The sequence below is a fragment of the Arctopsyche grandis genome, chromosome 1 (genome assembly GCF_051622035.1).
Source record: "Arctopsyche grandis isolate Sample6627 chromosome 1, ASM5162203v2, whole genome shotgun sequence".
In the NCBI taxonomy this organism is placed as follows: Eukaryota; Metazoa; Arthropoda; class Insecta; order Trichoptera; family Hydropsychidae; genus Arctopsyche; species Arctopsyche grandis.
In genome coordinates, this window is record NC_135355.1 from 33,517,931 (window position 1) to 33,540,585 (window position 22,655).

The window sequence follows — 22,655 nt, forward strand, 5'->3', positions numbered from 1 at the left end:
AGGCATAATACAAGTCTGAAAACTGTTTTATGGACATCGTTACATTCGGATCGTTTTTTAATAATATTATTACTTGAATCATTTGAAAATATGAATGGTCTGTAAACACGTCGGCATATTTATAATTTTATTGCAGATTTCTTGGGAATTATTATAGGGTTTTTTTTTATTGAACATTAAATTTGTACGATTATTTAAAAATGTTCAACAGCTTTTTTATTATACCACTCCGAGAGAAAGGACGGGTTAAAATGTGAATTTTTTCTTCGAAGGTTTGTTGTATTGGATGAAAAAAATTGTGTACAATTTTCTAACACTCGCACTCAAGTGTTAGAAAAGTGATGTTTTTCTATGTTTTTGCTTGGGTAATAAAAACAGCTACTAGGAAAAGAAAAAAGTATGCATAGTGGAGAGTTGATAAAGGCCCGATTAGGCTCTTGCAAAAACCTTTTTTTGTTGATGTTGCGCCCACGTGACTTCAATGTCTAATTATGAGTAGTCTTCGGCGTTGGCTGGTTGCTTGTCAAATAACAATAGACCGCTCCATCATAATACGAAGCAAGAGAGCAAAAAAGCATGGTTGAAAATTCTAGTAGTAATTCATCATAGTGAACCATTTTTTGTACCAAAAGCATCTTCCCACCGCTGATCTTTGATTATGAGTAGAGATAGGCAGCCGATTTGCTGCCATGAAATAACAATTGACCTCTCCTTTGTCCGAGAAAGCGGAAGTGCAGAAAAAATGGTTGAAAATAGAAATTGACAATTTTCCGTCGAACGTCTTAGGAATATATTATACATAGACTCAGGACTAAATTTTAAGATACACGCTGACTATATAATAAAAAAAATGGCTAGAAAAGTTGGTATATTATCTAGATTAAGAAATATTTTAAGTAAAAAAAGTAAAATTTTAGTGTATAATTCAATTGTCTTGCCACATGTGGTTTATTGTGCCACTGTGCTTAATTTGTTTAGTGGCCAAGATTTAGAAAGAATGCAAAAAATACTGAATAACGCTATGAGAGGTATTATGAATGTAAGTAGATTTAAGAGAATTGGAAGTATGTTAGATGAATTGGGATGGATGAGAATTAGAATTAGTCTAAATATTAGTGCATTGAATTCTTTTGTTTATAAGTTAGATCATAAGTTATTGCCTTAGTACTTTGATGATTATATAATAAGTAGTCACCGGAGCCTGAGGGGGCCGTGTATTTTTCAAAGGTTGTAAATGCATTGTTAAAGGTTTGCCGAACAATGGATAGCATTGTGACTATCCTACCTCTAATAATAAGGAATAGAGATAAACATTGTTTTTATACTAGAAATAAGGACAAACTAGTTTTAAGTAGAGTAAGAAAAAATAAGACAGCTGGGGGTGTTTTTCACAGGGGTGTGCTCATGTATAATGCCTTCCCTGAGTGCATCAGGTCTGCTAAGACCATGGATGCATTCTTGTGAGGTGCGAAGAGACACCTCTGTGACGGACAGTACATATAAGTTAATTATAAATTTTAGAGTTAAGTAATTAAGATGTATTTTAAATTAGCTTGATAGCTAAGATAATATATAAATAAATAAATAAATCTTGTCCGCTGGTCCTTAATTATGTGTATGTTTTAGATTTTTTTTAGGTATGAAATATAATATATTGTGGTACTATTCTGCGCGGCTTTTTCGGGACAGCTTTGTCGGGGTGCTGTTTTAAGCTTGTATCATTTAATATGTATCTATTAATACCCAGTATATGTAGAGAAGAATTGATTGTGAAAATAGAAATGCTGAAATAAGAATGATGAGTAGTCACCGGAGCCTGAGGGGGCCGTGTATTGTTCAAAGGTTGTAAATGCATTGTTTAAGGTTTGCCGAACAATGGATAGCACTGTGACTATCCTACCTCTAATGATGAGACCCTTTCACGTTTATATAATTTTTTTAAAAAGTTTTGGTCAACATTGACATAAATAAAATCGAAATTAACTAATGAAAAATAACATCAAATGGTTGGGTGAATATGCAAAACAATGAAATTGAAAGAATGTGTTTTTATTATAAATACATTTACATATAATATATTTACATTTTATACATCTTAGCTTTAACAAACAAAATGCGATGTTCATATACACATACATATGTATGTATGCATTTATATGCTTTGAGATTTCAATTTTCAGCCGAAATATTGTAAGACGCTTCTAAAGTATTGTTGATCCAATCCGGTTATTGCCATTCGTTTAATAATTGTGGTATGGGGAGACCGATTGATAGTGTTCCCTCAGCCTATATCTGAAATATTCCCAGATGTGATCTCCGAAAACGGCACATCTACGAGATGTAGGATATTTGCAGCAGTGACCCCAAACATCGTAAAGATTATGATTGCGTGGAACACAGTAGTTCCAATCATCCTCCCATACGACATTGCATGCTTGGGACAACTTGAAAATTTAAGAAACATTTTATAATTACATAGAACCGTACAAACGATTTATTTTAGATTTAGATGCTAAATGACTTACGCCCAGCAAGAGGAAGCACGCAGAAATGAAAAGGGTTAACTTCATAGTTGCAGTTGTAGTCTCAAAGAAACTGATGATTGTGGAAGAAAGTCTTTGGTCTTTTATACCAATCAAAGTAAACATTTGCAATAGTTTTATTAATAATAATTTGATTTATATTATAAATTATGTTATTTGTTTTAGATAAAGATTAATGTGCATGTGCACATAATATTTCAAAAAACAACATGCGTGCTAAAAAAAACGAGCATATGTACAAAGTAATTGTATTTGAAAATTTGCATGTAAATTTTAGTCTATACATACTATTTGATTTATATTACAAACGAAGAACTGTAAATTACTACATAAAGCACACACAATAATTCTAATGTAATAAATAACTATTTGACAATATGAAAGCATTGTATTATTTTCTACGTTATTAATTATTTACATATGCAACACATGTGAATTAATCACTTCATGTTAAGTGATTTCTTAATGGCATTCGTACAATTCGTATTTACATTCGTATACATATGTATATACATATTATTTTTTTTACCTTGTTTTCTTTCCTCTAATTCTCGATAACAAATGAAAACGTTGATAGTAGACGATGTACATTTAAATATATTCAAAATTGACCAAGGATACATATTATATGCAAAGTGTCTTTCGATATTATAAATAAGATCAATAATTCATTTAATTGATTTTAACACATGTGGTGCATATGTAAATAATTCATAACGCAAAAAATAATACAATACTTTCATATTGTCAAATAGTAATTTATTACATATGTAATTGTATGTGACTGTTTTTACCTAAATAAATAAAAAAAAGAAAAATACTTATTGTGTGTTTTTTATGTAGTACATAATTTACGGTTCTTCGTTTGTAATATAAATCAAATATTATAGACTAAAATTAACATAAAAATTTTCAAATACAATTGCTTTCAACAAAAATATATATGTAGGTACATATGCTCGTTTTTTTTATATATTATGTGCACATGCACATTAATCTTTATCTAAAACAAATAACATAATTTATAATATAAATCAAATTATTATTAACAAAACTATTGCAAATGTTTACTTTGATTGGTATAAAAGACCAAAGACTTTCTTCCATAGTCATCAGTTTCTTTGAGACTACAACTGCAACTATGAAGTTAACCCTTTTCATTTCTGCGTGCTTCCTCTTGCTGGGCGTAAGTCATTTAACATTTAAATCTAAAATAAATCGTTTGTACGGTTCTATGTAATTATAAAATGTTTCTTCAATTTTCAAGTTGTCCCAAGCATGCAATGTCGTATGGGAGGATGATTGGAACTACTGTGTTCCACGCAATCATAATCTTTACGATGTTTGGGGTCACTGCTGCAAATATCCTACATCTCGTAGATGTGCCGTTTTCGGAGATCACATCTGGGAATATTTCAGATATAGGCTGAGGGAACACTATCAATCGGTCTCCCCATACCACAATTATTAAACGAATGGCAATAACCGGATTGGATCAACAATATTTTAGAAACTACTTATAATATTTCGGCTGAAAATTGAAATCTCAAAGCATATAAATGCATACATACAAATGTATATGTACATTGCATTTTGTTTGTTAAGGGTAGGATGTGTGAAATGTAAATATATTATACATATGTAAATGTATTTATAATAAAAACACATTCTTTCAACTTCATTGTTTTATTCACCCAACCATTTGATGTTATTTTTCATTAATTAATTTCGATTTAATTTATGTCAATGTTGACCAAAACTTTTTTAAAAAATTATATAAACGTGAAAGGGTCTCATTATTCTTATTTCCGCATTTCTATTTTCACAATCAAGTTATCTCTACATATTCTGAGTATCAATAGATAAAGTTCTGTTTGAAATACGTAGCAGCTCACATATTTTAGATATTAAATGATGAAAAAATATGTAGTATGTAAACCATGTTTTTCGAAATTAAATTTTGTGAAAAAAAAATTATTTGGCACCCAATTATGTATATAATATTATGCAAATGAATTTAAAACACAGTTGATTTTTTCGCTTTTCTGTAATTTAGAAAACTTAATGATTTCACTTAAATATATTCCATCACAGGTAAATTTTGAAAGTATTTAAATATACTATCAACATTTTCATATGTTATCGAGAGTAAGAAGAAAGAAAAGGTAGGATTGATGTGTGATATTTCAGCATATATCGTGATTATTATGCATGATTTTCACATTTCACACATTTCTTATAAAAAATACTGGTGGCTTCCAATTGCTCAGATAAGAGAGAAAAAATGAGTCAGTGGATATTGGATATGAAGCGCATTTTGACCAATAGTGTATGAAACATCAATAATTACTAGGCCAAATAAAAATGGACAATCCGGCTAAAAGACAATCGATCAAAAATCGTGTTCGTAAAAACGATCACTTTTAAGACAGGTGGTTTTATATTACTAACTTTTTTTAACAAAATTTTTTCCTATTAAAAGGATCAAAAATATTGTGGCCATTATTCTTTCCACACCCCTGAGCGTATCAAGCTGAAAATTTATAACTGTATTTTTTTATGTACTAACCTAGAGCTGATAAGGTTTTGGTCAGAATTTGTAAACCGGAAGTAATATAATTTTTAAATACAATATTTCAGTATTTTCTTTTGACCTTTTAAATTATTTTAATCTTCTAGATATTTATTATGTATAATATTTACAGTGATTTTAAGTAATAAAAAAATTTCGAACAAAATCTGACAACCGGAAGTAGAACTTTTGTCTCGTGTAAATTTCCCTCCATTTGCGCTCAATTTCACGTTCACACATACATAACCAGTATGTGTGAACGTGTATGTACATATGTTTAATTATCGAATTCTGTTTTGTGACGTTATATTCCTCAAATACATATGTAGATAAAGTCATGGGTTGGTTACATCCGAATTTTTTTTCTACACTACATACATACATACATGTAATACAGCAATCATCAAATTCTTACAGAATTGATATTCAATGTTCTCTGCCAACTCGGGTACATTTGTCCTCTTCTCCTGGGGCACGTCCCGTTTTGATTTTTGTTTAGATTTGTAAGGTTCTAAGGACCATGTACATAGGAGTGTGTGGAGATAATTAAGATGCCAACTTCTTTCCTTTTACTTCGTTTATTATTAAGTAAGGTATAACTTTCCTGGTTGCTCAATGAGGTGAAGTGTCAACGGCTCTATGCTTTCTGCTCAGTGATGTGAACTGCTCGTCAAGAGGTGTGTCTCGGGTGACCACTTTCACGTGTCTGATTAAACGCTCGTGAGCAATTCAACTCATTGAACATTACAAAGAGTGGTGGGAGCAAGTACGTCGTAACAGACACAAATACGAGCCTGTCCAATTGTATCGTCACCTGCTACCAGGGACATCAAGCTCCTCGACCAAATTTCTGTCAAATTGGAATTCATCATCTATGCCAGCGGTTCCCAACCTGTGGTACCCGTACCACTTGGTGGTACGCTAAAAAAATGTAATAGTAATGGAGGAAAAAAAAACAGTAATGGCGGACATACAAGAATGAATGATTTACAATCATAAATATAAATATTTTTTATATAATTAATAAAACTAACCATAGTTGACGTCAATACGCACAGTCGATGATGAAATATTATAGATTGAATGCAGTTCCGGAATAAATGGAATATCTAGCATCATTTAAAAGGAATTTTAAAAATCGTTCCTCGAAACAAGCACAAGAACATCGTTAAATTTACTTTGTAACGAGATTTACTTAAGAAAAACAAAATATGTACTTTGTAATTTTGTGTTTTTATTAAAACCATTAATCAATAATAGAAGTATGACGAAATAGCAGATAAATATATAAAACTTTGAGCATATTATAATTGTGACGGTGTAAAAATTTTTTTTCCCCAAAAATTCTTAACAAAACAAATTCATAGCGTCTTTACATTCCTTACGATGCAAATACTATATAATTACACTTGCAATTAGAAATTTCATGAAATACAGTTATATCGAGGAGCGAAGAGACACCTCTGTGAGGGACAGTACATATAAGTTAAATATAGAATTTTAGATTTAAGTTATTGATATGTATTTTTTTGTAATATTATTAATAGCTAAAATTATATATAAATAAATAAAATATATGGTTGTACACATTGATGTATAATACACTAGATGGGCCCTGACGTGTGATTTTGGTCGGAGGTCTTCACTAACTGAGCAGTGCGGGGGGTTTAACTAGCGGGGAAGTTGGGAAAAAAATGTTTTTTTTCCCTACGACGCAGCGGTACCTACCTACCTACTGAGAGAAACTGTGCATGCGCCATGTATTTTGCATGCGCCAAAAGGGAGACCAGTATAAAGCGTGAGGGCGAATCTATGTGTATTATATATCTATGGTTGTACAATTTAGCGTAATGTACTACCAAGTGGTACGCGAGTCAAAAAAGGCTTGGAACCGCTGATCTATGCCATTCGCCATCCACTGCTGGATGAAGGCCTCTTCAACATGCTTCCACTCGTCTCTGTTTTGCGCAACTCTCATCCATCTCACCTCTCACATTTACCTAATTTCGTCTATACATTTTACCTGCGGTCTTCCTTTTACCCTTTCGCATTCTCTCGGGTACCATTTTAGTTAGCACTTATTTTGTCCACCTGTCGTCCAATATTCTAGCCACGTGACCCTCCCATTACCATTTCAATCTCTTTACTCTATCCACTATGTCCACTACCCTTGTCATACTTCGACCTTGATAACCAACTGGATTTCACCAGTAGCGTTTATACAGCCTATACAACGTTTATACAGCGTCTAGTAAACAATTGCTCAACCAGTGAGTACGATGTGGATGTACATATATAGATAGATAGACACGATAGACATACAAGCAGATTAACTGTCAGTCAACTACTTGCTATACATAATACTTTGATCCAGTTCCTGCAATTATATTTATCATGATTGGCGCTCTACAAACATCGTATAAATGCATAAGCAAACTACGAGTTTCAAAGTTAGACAAGCTTTTGTGCGACTTTAAGACACATGTGAACTTATTGGGACTAGGTCTGTCATGTCATACTCGTAACACATTGCAGCCGGAAAGGGTTTAAATCGAAAACAGAATACGTCTCGTTCTAAAACCGCACACGGATGTGTGCCATCTGATTTGGACGTAATTCTGGATCAATTCGACGTTGATTGGACTCGATCCCGATCAAAGGACTTAATCACCCGGTATTGATGGTGAACCTGAACGTACGCTGAGAGAGTTTCACTAATTGAACACACGTTAAATATATAATATATATTGTGTATATACATACTTACATACATATATATAAATGTAATGCATACGTATTATATTATACTTAGGCGAATGTTTTTCACTTTTTGAAAGATTTCTCGAAAGAAGCTCGGTCCAACGGCGAGCTTTTGTTGTCCGCTGATGGAATACGCCATTATCTTCTGTATTTGATGTAATAATTCATTTTGTTAGATGCGGCAATCTGCAGTGTATTATTATACGAACATAATAAAGAGCCGAACCGAGCTGATGGAAAAGCTCAGACCCAACCCAGCTCCTGCAGTATTGTATGCCAAAGCTACCTACTATGTATGTATGTACATATGTATGTATAATATTACACACATGCAGACACGTATTGGATGCACATAGTTCATTTTCTCAATTTTCTCATAGTGCATCGTCGATATTACCTTGATGCTAATTACTTTTCACAAAAGAAAATCAACGTGAGATTATTATTAAAATTTTGCAGTGTATTCGTACTTCTATACACATTTTGCAAGTGTCTATCTTTGATATTGCGGCAAGTAATTCATACGAAATGGGTATACACTAAGGCTTCCAATCCCGGGATTCCGGGCACCGGGAAATGGTATCAACGGCCGTTATACCATGGTATCAACCGTTGATTCCCACGAAATGGTATCAACGGCCTGTCTTGTGTCGCAGATTTTGTGCTCAACTGCAATGATATTTGTAGCATATTTTGACTGATTCTACCTCAGAATCGATCACTGATCGCATTGTCACGTGTTCTGTGTGAGTGTCTATATGTGTGTCTGTACGTCAGTGTATTTTGGGGATTTTTTGAACACCGTTCGTCCTATCGAATTGAAACTTAGTATCGGTTACTGAAATTATTATAAATTACGTAATTTTTTTTTCAAATTTTCAAGTTGACCGGAAATGGTACTTCCCATTATAGGTGTTCTCTTTTTTACTAATCTCTTTTCAGCTTGCTTTTGATTTTTTCGTCTGACAATATTTGGGTTCTTATTCACAATCTTTTGTTTCGATGAATAATTACTAGTAGGTACAAACTATTTGTAAAAAACGAATCAATGAATCAAAGTGATATTTTTTACTTTTTTTGATTACATTAAAGGATGTCTTTTATTTAATCTTAGAAATCTATGGATTCGAACCGAAATTTTAAAGAATGTAGCCAAACCGTCAAAATTAATACGCTTATATGGGAGTATTTTTTGCGTGAAATATCGGGAGAGTTTGCAAAATGCAATTGAACGTTTTTAAAATATGAAAACATGCAATTGAACTTTTTTTTCTTATACATTTGAAATCCCGGTGCTAGCACCGGGATCCCGGGATTGGAAATTCCGAGCACCGCAATCCCGGTGCTGAAGTAACCTTCCGGGATTGGAAGCGCTAGTATACACACATATGTATGTATAAAATATAAATATATATATACACACATATGCTAGTATACACACATATGCCGTCGTTCGTTGTCGATCGATGACGCATTCGCACCGTTATTAGCTCTTCCATAAATAATATTTAATTAAAGTACCTAAACGGTCTTAAAAAAAATAAAAAAATCTGTCAGCAAAGTTTGTTCCTGTTGTGCTATTTTTAATTCGTACTTATAAAATAAACTCAATATATTCATAATAATTACAAAAAATATAAATTCAAGTTTCAAGTGGGTAGTCCATACATTCTCGTTCGCAGAGTGAATTTCATAGATTGGCAACCTTTAGTTCAATTCAATTTGGCAATCATGCAGTGTTGTGCATCTTGTGAAACGCAATTTTCTAATGGTGTTCAATGTGCTAATTGTAAGAGGCATTACGATTTTAATTGTGCCAAAATTACTGAAGGCGGCTACAATAGATTGGGAGCTACTAAAAGGGCTACATGGAAGTGTCCACGATGCCGTAATCCACAAAGTCCTCAGTCTTTGACCGAGTCACCTTCGCCGTCATTGGGTACACTACTTAAGGAGATCCTTGATATCAAACGTAACATATCATGCCTGCCGTCGCTTGCAGAGGACATAAAAACGATAAAAACTGATATTAGCGACCTCAAAGCAATATGTGAATTTAACAGTTCAAAGATTATTGAGGCCGAAAGTAGGATAAGTGCAGTAGAGGATAAAGTGAAAGACATCGAGTCACTTCAGAATATTGTTGATGTATTACAAAATAAAATCGCAAGCAATGAACAGAGATTAAGGCTCAACAATGTTGAAATAAAAGGAATCCCTTGTAAAAATAATGAAAACGTCTTTAATATTTTTGACTCGATCTCCAAAACTGTAAATTGTAATATTCCAAAATCAGAAATTAATTATATCACAAGAGTTCCCACCCGCACTTCGGATAAACTACTTGTAGTGAGCTTCATCAATAGATATATTAAAGAGGACTTTGTTGCGACTACCCGTAAACACAAGAATCTCACAGTTAATGATATAGGTGTTGGTGTTGATAATACCAAAATCTACATAAATGATCAATTAACCATTGCCAATAAACAACTTTTGACCAAAACAAAATCCTATGCTAAAGATAAGGGGTTTCAATACGTCTGGGTAAGAAATTCAAACATACTTTTAAGAAAAAACTCCACTTCAAAGATTCTACACATAAAGACTTTGGACGACCTAAAAAAGATTATATAAATATTTTTTCAATGAATAAGCAATCAATTCTAATTTTTTATTTATATTTTTCTTACCTTCTCTTTTATGTGATAATTATATTTACCGATCCTGTTATTCTCTTCTCTATATTTTATATCTACATTTCTTACTTTATTTTTTACTGTATTTTCCACACCATATTTTTTACTATATTTTCACTTTTATTAATAATAATTATTTGAATATAAATATTATTATCAAAGAATATACACTAACTAATTCCATATTTTATTTTACTAATACTTATTTCAATTCAATTGCTATCATCAATAATTGTTGTTTGATAATTGATTCTATATCTTCATTTATAATTACATATACTTGTACATGCAATTACATTTTTTACTGTAATTTCTTCCATACTTTTTGCTCTATTTATAACTATAGTTTCACTTCTATTATTGATTATTGTCTTAATATTAATATTATTGTTAAAGAATATAAACTGGTTAATTCCATATTTCACTTTGTTAATATATGTTCAGATTCATTTACTACCATCAATGATTATTATTTGAACAATAGTTCTATATCTTTGTTTATAATTATTGATGCATGTTCATTTGTATACATATGTCTATGCTTACCTACGCATGTAGGCTTATACGTCTATCTTTACGCACTCTATCAATTCTGCCCATATATTATGGTTTTTGTTTTCATTATTAATTATTGGTTCTTTCTTATATTTCTAAACGCACTTTATTTTCAATTCTATCGTCAATTGTTATCTAAATCATTGTTTATTATTATATTATGAACAAATACTTGCCAAAAAACTATATAATTCGCTTTATTAATTTTATTTTAACTCAATTGGTATCACGAGTGATGGTTTGCTCGGTAATTCCGTATCGCTTCTATGGATGCAAGTATGTATGTGTATATTTATATTCATATACACATAACTGCTGATATTTATGCTTCTGGATATCTACACGTCTATCACTACGTACTCATCAATTGCCAATTCTATTTACGTTTTACAATTTATCTTATTTTTATTACATTGCTATATTTTATTCTGTGTACTTTCCATGTTCCTTATTTCCATGTGCTTTATTTTCCTACTCTTTTCTTATTTTAAATGTTTGAGCTTTTCTTTTTTTTACCTATATGTGAAAATTATTAATGGTTTACTTAACATAATTATATTTTTTTTACTATCAATCTATGTAACTTAATAAACTGTAAATTTTCCAAATAAATAAATAAATAAATAAATAAGTAAGGTTGTCAGGCGTACCGATTAATCGGGATTGTCACCAGCTTTAAGTCGTGTCCCGGTGTCCCGAACAAACCTCTCGGGACGCCCGGTTTACTACTTTTTAAATTCCTACAGAAGTTTTTAACTCTTTTAAGTCGATGTCAGGACTAAACAGTATGGTGCACACTACACACTGCAGCAATATTCAACAATCAACTGTAGACTACAGACTGCCTTAACAAATTAATACCAAAAGCGTTTAACGATTTTAATATTGCCACACAATATTCTTCGGCCAAAACAAAAACAACTTCTTTGATTAATCAAATTTTCGCACTTCATTCAGTTGATCTCATTCGTAATGAACTTCAAAGTTGCTCATTTTATAGTATTAGCACCGATTCTAGTATAATTCAATATTTTTCCAAAACAGGAATAAATGTAAAATTGTTAAAATTGAAGAGTTTAAGGGGGGAAACTTCAGATATGGTCGTCAATGTTTGTATACAAGCGATAAAGGATTTGAAAATAGATTTAAAAAAATGCATTGAATTTAGGGACGACAATGCTAATGTTAATTTTGGTGGGCGACAAAGAAATGGAAGTAATATTGTGAACAATAAATTGAAAATAGAAATTGGAGCATTCATTGGAGGAATTGGATGCCCTGCTCACATTTTACATAATACATTACAAACCGCAGCTGATCAATTATCGTGTGACATTGATCAAATAATTTTAAAAATATTTAGTTATTTTGCAATTTACACCGTCAGAATAGAAAGACTAAAAGAGTTCTGTGATTTTGCTAATATTGAATATAAAAATCTACTACCTGCAATAAAACGCACTCTAAAGCTATTTGAAGCTTTAAAAGCTTTTTTTTTACCTGAAGAAAAAGCACCAAAAACTTTATTAGATTTTTTTCACTAATCCTCTCAGTGAAGTCTATCTTTGGTTACTTCATTGTATTTAATTGTAGCACTTTTCATTTCCATACATACATATATTAAATCACTTCGATTGAAAATATATCTATAGAAAAGAAAAATATATTTTTTTTGGGAGGGGGTGTCCCGGTTTGACTTGCATGAAATTTGACAACCCTGTGTATATGATATATGTATATTCCACCTGAAGTATGATATCGATTTATGAATTTGATGATTTATGGCTATTATGACATTGTGGCTACCTATAAGGCAACTATGTATGATCTTATTAAAAAAATAAACATTTGTATTTTATTTATTATTTATTACTAGTGTTGTGTCCGTTGATTTCGATGGGTGATTTCTAAAAGGAATTAATACACGAATTAAAATAAATTTATATGTTATATATAAATATACTGTAAGGTAATTTATAGGCTCACGCACGCACGTATTAATAGTAAAAGTTGAGTGCACGCATTACACGCTCGTTGATCCAAGCTGTTCACCCGTTTGAAATGATGAATGAACATGTGTGTGTGTGTCTTCGTGGATGCGTGTATGTGTGTACGCTCCCACGCAGCGCATCTGACGCTGACGTCACCAGTCGCTTGGCTTTACGTCGCTCAGCGTTCAATATCAGGAGTTGTTTGTTGGTTGACGCGTCCGCCACATACCCACAAACATACAAACATCGCCTCCATTCTTATATATATTATTTAATTAATACTTTGCGAAAGGTGGCATAGCCGATGGACCCAATTTATTGTCCCTGAGCGACATATGTATATGCTATTAAACATGTACACACATATATAAATTTGAGATTATATTCAAAGTGACAAACAGTAGGTAGGATGTTTTTGTCAATTTGATGAGGAACCGTTTCAAAAATGAAACCAGATTAATTGGCAAACTATGATAGGAAACGATCGACCTGGAGTGACAGATATCCGAGTCTGACCAGCAACAGTACAGATAATACTCGAAATAAATTATTTTCAATCCAGATCAACCCACGGGATCGCAACGCAACGCAACCACCAAGCTATGCTGCTGGCTAAATGTAGTTATAATAAAAATATATATTATCAATTTTTGATTACTATTTTTTGTTGACTATATACATACATATGAATATGCAGAGCCGTGTGAAAAAAAATTGCGCCCGGGGAGAAATCTTCAATTTGGTACTCCCCTCCCCCCTCTCTTTATCTCAAAAATCATATTTAAACTTTTTTATAAATATTACATTAAATTAGTCCTATTTTTTGTAAGTTGTGTAAATGATATACATACATATGTATTTAATATTGTCAAGAAAAAATACAAATACAATAAATTTTTAGAAAATTTTCATCCAAGGGCGGGAACAATATATTTGCATTTATTATTTCACTGAAAAATTTCATCCAAAAGATTCATCGCAATCATTTAAAATTCGGATTCAATTTTGAAGCCCGGGGCAGCCCCCCCCCCCCTTAGCCATTTACACAGCTCTGTATATACATATGTATGTAATGGGGGATAAAAATAACACAGACCCACCTAGTCTGAAGTAAAAATTATTATCATTTATAAACAGACCTTGGTAAAATTGCATCAACATTATTCGAAAAGGTTGATATAAATAGTAAAAATAATATTAAATATAACACTTTCAACAACATTTTTAAAAAAATCTACAAGTACATACATACATTTATGTACATATATCTTAATAATAATAATATATAGATAATACATGATAATAAAGATTGATAAAATATAATATAATAATAATAATTTATTTACACGTAATAATATTAAATAATAAATCATAATAATTATTATTATAATAAAAAATATTATTAATAATAATTATTAACAATAATGATAATAATAAGAAAGTCAATTTATAGCGGTCGGTGGAGCACCTCCATCTAACGAACATACAATTTGATGATACAAACACACGACGATGTAGGGAGGCCGCTCTCATCCTGATAATGGCCTCAAAGTGAGGCACGTGCCCCTCTACAAACGTTCATTAAATTTTCAGAATTTTTCAAAAGAAAGTTAATCCAATTTTCAAGATTTGTACATTTTTTATATATGATTTTTTATAAAAAATTATGTATATGAATTTTTAGATTAAATAGCGGGTTTTCGGAAACTTTTGATTTTTGATTTAAAACCTGTGAAATAATATGTGGGGTATGCAGTTTTTTTTAATTATTGAATAAAATCATTTATGCCCTTTTAAAAATTGAACCAGAGCAAAGGTACGATCATTATTTATTTAATATATATTTTAAGCCGACATATATGTAAATTGTACATGGTTAAAATTAAATTTTCATATATGACTTTCAATGCAGAATTGCTAAGCATTGTAATATTGGATTTCATTAGCATAAACCATTCCATTTATGCACTAATAGTTTAAATACAGTTTTACCGTGTGAATGCAATCGAAATCATTGTGTGTAAATAGTCAAATTGAATTTAAATATTTAATACAATGCAATGGACACCGGATTTGAATTAATGACACGACCCAACGCTTCGGCTAAATCACATTATGTATATCATACATAGGCATTATGTTAATTTTAATTAATTTAATTTGAGTGCGCTAATTATTTATTTTATCATTATATTTGCAAATAATTTGATTTCATCGGCAAAGTTAACCAAATTTGCGTTTTTAATATTAGCTCCATAAAATAAATGTGTAAATAAATTAAAAACCAGCAAGGTATAACGGGAACATTATCGAAATAATAACGCTTTTCAGTTATGTCTGGAAATAAATTCAAATTGTTGGAAATTATTCGCGTAACGAAATGGAAATTGCTAGTGAGATAAGGCAAAATTGTAAATTATGTTATTGCTTCGTCTAAAGTTTCCTACTAAAATGCTTCACATTAAAAACGTCATAGCAAATTAGCTCTTCCGTATCTATGACTATTTCAAATCTCCAACGACTTGATCTTTTCACTTTTTTCTCTCCACTGAACAAGTATGCGACTTTTTGTTTGATTCTGAAACGTCTCTGCACACTACGATTAATAAAATATGTAAACGAAGATAAGTATAATCAATCTTCATTATCTATTCACAATTTTTAAATGTAACCATGACCAAAAACTTTAGCTAAAAATACTTCAGATTTTGGGTTTGATTTGTAAGCATTGAAATCATTGAAATCCTCTAGTATATTTTAAAACTTGCTGGTGTTATTGTTTACATACATAGCCAGCAATTTTATTTCTTGCAACCCGGCTCAGGGGTTGCAAGAAATAACATTCGATAATTAAACATACATACACGTTCACACATACCGGTTATGAAAGCATTCAATAAAAATTGAGCGCAAATATAGGGAAACTTACGCAAGCTAAAAAAATTACTTTCGTTTTTCAGATTTTGTTCGAAATATTTTTATTACTTAAAATCACTATAATCATTATACACATTAAATATCAAGAGAATAATAATAATTTAAAAAGTCAAAACAAAATAATGATATTAAAATAAAGCCTCATCAGCTCTAAGTTAGTACATAAAGAATACAATTATAAATTTTCTCCTTGATACGTTCAGGGGTGTGGATAGAATCGTGAAAAATCCCACTTCCAGTTTATTAAATTTAATTATTTTTTTTATTTTCATCACATTGATACAAAAATTATACTAAAATATTTTCATGAAGAGCACAAATGTTGAAGGGGTCGAAAAAAATAGTGGAAGAAAAATAGAACAAGAGTAAACTGCCACTTCCGGTTGACGGATACTTACCAAATTTTATATATAACTTGGTATTAAGCTGAAACTTCTAGATATGCAATTTAAGTTCAATAAACTAAGAGGTTTCTGAGAAAAATATAAAAAGCCTCGATTCTCTAGAGTAAAAGTACTACTTCCGGTTCAGGTAAAAATATTCAAAAAATATTAAGATATAAAATTTATAATTTATATTACAAGTAAAAAAATTCAGTCTGATTGGGTTAGCAGTTTGGGAGATAATTGAATTTAAAAACTTTAAAAAAAGAGGACACCTATGTACATATAAGGGGAGGTACCATTTCCGGTCAAATTTAAAAAAAATTACGTCGTATCGACAGTCACACATACACACAGACACACAGATACACACACACACATTTTTTTCTAGATCATTAAAACGTGATCAGTGATCGATTCTGAGTTCAAATCAGTCAAAAACTCTAGTTCGAATTTTCGCATGATCACAAAACTTCATATTTTTACTACGTACATAGGTAGATGAAGTAAATATACATATGTATATACATACATATATTGAGATTCAATACAGCGATTGAATAGGTTTACATACATATATTTAGTAAGTGCTTGTATGATACATTTGTAAGTATTGAAAATGTATCGAGTCTCCGTTTATGGTAATCAAGCCATGTTTAGATCATTATCCATTGTATTGTGAATGTTTGAACGCATTTGTAGATTATTTGCATAGCTACACGCATCCTCTTCCCGCATATGAAGTGGTGGTTCGCCTGATGGGATGGGGATGTTTTACTAAATAAACATCTTCCTTCGTCTACTGTTTGTATCGTCGTCTACTAATTGGCAAACAAGTACATAATTGAAGGTTCACAAACGGCTTGCGTTATAACAAAGCGACATTTCATCAATAACGTACAATCACTTTGTAATTTTGTCGAAATTTGTGCCAATTCCCAACCGACCGCTATTCGTCTTCAATTAACGCCGTATCTTTATATAAAATAAAATACATATTGCCACAATGTTCGTTGCCATTATTATTTATTGAGTTTGCTTTTTGGGTATTACGTTTCATTCCATGGTCAAACGTCTAAGCTTTAGAGACGAGTTGTGTTAAAAGTTGAAATTCGACATAAAATCAACAAACAAAAAAAAAAATCCAGGTGCATGGACCTCGATTGATCTTGATTGAAAATAATTTATTTCGAGTATTATTTGTAGTGCTGCTGGACAAACTTGGATATTTGTGACTCCAAGTTAATCGTTTCCTATCAGAGTTTGCCAAATTATCTGATTTCATTGTTGATTTAAAAAATTTACTATCCATAAATGTATACATATATACATAGGTACAAGTTTAATACCATAGATGCTACTCGGGAGCAATCCAAATTCGGTGGCTTGGGAAAAAAGGAAAATTGGATCCATCGATTATGCCACCTTTCCCGAATTGTAAATAACAAAAAAAGCAAACAATGGTACCCAGATGCTTTAATAATCTTTAATAGTATTTAAATTGTTTCTTAACTTAGGTAGGACCGGAAGCGTGCTTTTTCCAAGAAACAGGGCAAACTATAAAGCTAGAGTACAAAAAATAGGTTCATCATAAAAATGAACAATAAACAAAGAACGTCACGCTTCCGGTCCTACCTCTACTCATAACTTAAAGTCGGATGGTAATAAGGGCAAGAATAAAAAAAATGGTCACTTCAGAGGCCAAGCACTATTATAATTTTCAAAGAATTATTATAATTTATAAAATAAAATTATTTCTTTAATTATTAGTACCACATCAATGGACATATAATATTAGCATTGAATATTTTCTATAAACCGCGAGGACCAAAATTCTCTCTCTGACTAATTAAATATAGCAAAAATAGTGCTTGTGTCAAGAATATATTTAGGTTATTGGCAACTTCCCCGCCCCAAAATGCGAGGTCTACTTATCACTATACAGCGGATGGTGATTAGGGCAATATGCTTTTGGGACAATATGCTTTGGGAAAACCTTTTTTTTTGCTCTCTTGCATTCAGTACTATAATAACTAGAGTACGGACCCAAGGCGCTCATTGTTCAATTGTTGTAAATGCTTTGTAAAATAGGTTCGGCAAACCTTTAACAACGCATTTACAACATTTGAACAATGAACGGCACGCTGGTTATCCGGGCTTTAATAATAACGTGTATTGCGAATTGTCATTGCCCTAATCACCATCCGCTATATACTTATGTATAGCGTATGTACATGTAATTTCTTTTCTGTGCCTTTTTTAAACAGACAAACCCATTTTTTTTCACAGTATAAATACTACATATAAGACCCAACGCAAACAATTTTTTTTAGCACCCAATCTTCTCATATTTATATTATATATGTACTTCAATCCCAGTCTAGATGTTATCTCGAGCATCTTTGTTTAAAACACATATTCACTACCCTTTCCAATTTACGTTACTAATGTGAAAAATATCGTCTTGAACTTTAATATTTTTAAAAGCTTTTATTTAGTTTGTTATTACTAAAATCCAGGGCTGATGGGAATAGGGGGAGGGCTACTTCTATAGAAAATCTTGAGAAGAATATATTTCAAAATAACTGACAGTAAATAACGAATCCGCACTCGCTAAAGTCACAACAAACAAAAGTTACCTGTGCTCATTTTTAAAACAAGCAATATTTTTCAATAGATACGTATTCACATATGTATACTCCTCGATGAAATCCTAAAGGATACCGATAAAAATATATTTATTTCTATTCATAATTCGTCTGCAACATTATGTATAAAGTATTAAGTGTAAGTAAGTACCTTAAAGTATTAAAGGTAATAAAAAAAAATTGACTACGATGTATGCTTTTCTTATTATTAAATATATTGAATAATATGAGTGTTTTATTTTACAATTTTTTAAAATAAACCCCCTCCTAAAAAAAGGGTCCTGAATGTTGAGCCCTGTTTGAATCCCATTGTTATATTTTAGTATATATGTATTTAATTTAATTACTAAATTAATTACCAAAAACATAATATTAATTACCAAAAACATAAATAAGCCACAAAACAAATTTAGCTTTAAAATGTATGAACAATGTCTAAGTTTCAGTAGTTCAGTGCAAAAAAGTATTAGGAAACCATTTCAAATACAAAAAATACAGAGCTAAGAATCATATATACAGTAAGAAGCCTTTTCAATGTTTAATACCGGGTTGACACGATACGAGTAGCTTGGACGAGTAACTTGTGCGTCCAAAACGTTAAAATCGATTGGATTACCTGTTGCCACGCTGCGAGTACTCATCCAAGCTACTCGCATCGTGTTATATAGGACGGGTGGTTATGTTTTGACCGTTTCCTGAAGTTTTTAAGAGGATCTTTATTTACATATGTTCAGTGTAAGTATTTTTTTTATGTACGGCGAAGGAGATAGTTGCTTGACTTCGGAGGAGTGGGCAGGCTGAACTCCAAAAGCTCGCTGGCGTCTGGGGCTGGTGAGATGGTTTACATATTGGTTGAGTGATGTCATCATGCTCTCAAGGGTTCCTGTGAACTCAGGTTTGTTTATCTGGAGCAAGTCAAATGCCTTTGATGTAAATGGAAATACTTTGGGCAAGGGTGGCTTTGCATGCTCGTACAGGGACGCGATGATGCAATCGTGCAACTATTTTTTGGAGAAATAAATGAGATCATCGACATCGATTCGGAATAGAACAAGTTGTGCTATATTCCAACAGTGTCAACCCAGTATAAACGAAATATTGCACAATTAATCTGTATTTTTACCATCAAAATCGCGGCAAAACACTCAGTATCGCTTTGAGACCAGCATTTTTTTTTATCCTTTAGTTTATTTTCTGAATATATGGCGATAGGAGTTTTTGAAGCGACAACACGCAACATTTGGCGATGATGAAGACGGCCTGACCTCATCAGACGCTGAAATATGACGCCAATTTGTTAGAGACGATCTCCATTCGCGAGTAATCGCGTCTGCCATCAGCCGAGGTCTCCAGCTCCCTCGAGGATATCATCTACGCTCTACGCGTTTATATTTTTGTAAGATGAGCCGCCATAATTCAACGAAAGGATGAATCCAAAAGGCGACACACTCGATCGCGCAATTTTCAAAACGATAGACACCCCCCTTCCCCCCCTCCAGAACAAAGCGCCGTGCCACGAAAATTGCCATAGGTAATAGTCAATTTTTCCCTTGATTGGATTTCCATTCAAAATCGAACCGAATATTGAATAAACCTATTCGCGAGCGAAGGAATAACCTGTTTTATTTTTAACCAAGTTTCAATCGAGAGCAAATCGGAACGAACGGATTAATTTCGCTCTGTCCTTCTGCGCTTATCATATTAGTCAATTGTGCAATCGTTGACAATTGATCGTACAGATGAAACATTGTACATATGACCCAGTTAACCAGTTCAAATTAAATCCAATAACATCGTCGAGCGCTCGCCAAACGCCGACGTCATTGGGATTATTTAAACTTCAATGGCGAACATTCTGAAGTCATTCGATACAAAATTGGCACCACCTAAAATTCATTCTCCCCGCCGAATCCTTGACCCTTCTCATTTTCCATCTCATCCTCTCCAAAAGTTGATGGAAAACCACAGCGTTGGAGACAACCGACCCTTCTGACGGCAATTCAATATATCAAACATTAAAATATTCAGCTAAATCGCATTGAAGCAACTCAAAAAATTTATGATATACATAAATAGCTTCAATAGTACTGCAATTCCCTTTGACTGAATTATTTCATTTCCTGTATTTAAATGTACGACTTCATTACTTTTTTAATATCCCCTTTTTTTATTGTTTAAACGCGGGGGAACATTAATGAAATATGTATGTATATCAACATCAATATTTATCTACTCCTGAGCAAACTTCAAATGTTTGACTTCTTTCTGCATATCTTTCATTTCTCCGTTTTAGATTATTTGCTACATACAAAAGCGAATACATAAATTTTGTAGGCTAAAAATAGTATTATCGAGAACCTCTTTAACCTACTATTATACTCTACTAGTGGTGCTACCCGGCTTCGCTCGATAAATGGAAATTAAATGAAAACCATGAAAAAATCTTCATTTGTTTTTTTATTAAATTTATTTGAATCCAAAAACATTAATATTATTTAACGATCGACCAATCACAAACCAATGACCAATCCAGCCAATCAGAAACGAATTACAGGCGCCGTTTCGGTTTTATACATATATAAGATTCATTAATGATCGATAGCAGTACTTTTTATAATTGTTTATATGTACGTACAGAGTTGTGCGAAAAGGGGGGGGGGCGCATGTGGGGGCGCATGAAAAGTGGGGGGGCGCATCCTGTTCCAAAATAAGATATTGTTCCTATCTGTAAAATGCATATATTTTTTTCTTGACAATATAACATACGTATGTATGTGTATCAAATACACAACTAACGAAAATTGGTATAAATGTTTTTGTAGATTGGATATAGAAAAAAATTATATGATTTTTGAGGGAGGGGGTGTGCTAAATTCAAGCTTTTGCCCCAGGCGCAACTTTTTTCTTCGCACGCACGATACATACATATGTACATATGTATGTACATACAGTTCGTTAAATTATTACATGAAAGTTCATTAAATTTTCAAGTTGTTTAATTTTTGATAAAAATTATATGAATATTTAGATTAAATAATGGGTTTCCGGAAACTTTTGATTTTTAACAACGGGTTTCCGGAAACCCATAGAAACCATTAGGTTGACACCACTGACGTACATGCTATACAATCTAGCATTGATTCCATATCATGCTTAATAACACTTATGTACTTACTGTCATCTCAACAAATAATTTAATATAATAAAATATACACTGGGAAAATGTCAAAAATGTAAAATGTCACAAATGTCAAAATTTTTAATTAAGAAGATAAAAGTGCTTTCAAGAATTATATTGAAAAAAAATAAGGTTGTGGCTATTTGCAGGTACTGTATCTGCGATACAGTACCTGCAAATAACCACAACCTTAATTTTACTGGTACTGTATCTGCGCAGATACAGTACCTGCAAATAGCCACAACCAAAAATTAAACAAAATTATGAATTTTTAATTTAAAAATTAAAATTAATTAAAAAGTTAAAATTGATTAAAATATTTAATAATAATCATGAAAATATTATATAAGAGACGTAAAAAAATGATCTAACAAAAAAACTTTACATTT